Source organism: Aptenodytes forsteri, unplaced genomic scaffold, assembly GCF_000699145.1.
Source record: "Aptenodytes forsteri isolate BGI_AS27 unplaced genomic scaffold, ASM69914v1 Scaffold212, whole genome shotgun sequence".
NCBI classification, from domain to species: Eukaryota; Metazoa; Chordata; class Aves; order Sphenisciformes; family Spheniscidae; genus Aptenodytes; species Aptenodytes forsteri.
In genome coordinates this window covers 1,771,076-1,771,334 of record NW_008795487.1, presented here as the reverse complement: position 1 = coordinate 1,771,334, position 259 = coordinate 1,771,076, and positions in this window count along the sequence as shown.

Sequence of the window (259 nt, the reverse complement as noted above, 5' to 3'; positions counted from 1 at the left end):
CCCTCCGGTCACAGGCGGGCGTCCGGACGGCGGCAGCGCGGGGCAAGGCGGGCCAGCGCCTCCCCCGGGGACGGGGAAGAACTCGCCGTGGGAAGAGCTCTGCCTTGCCCGGCGCCGGCCTCGGTTTTTACAATAGCCTGTAACGGATGGCGGGCAGTGTCTCACAGCGACGGCGTTTACCTGCAGCTGTGCCCCGTTCATTCCCCCGTCCTGCCTCAGGCGCTCCCGCCAAAACGCACGTTACCCAGTTTTTATGCTC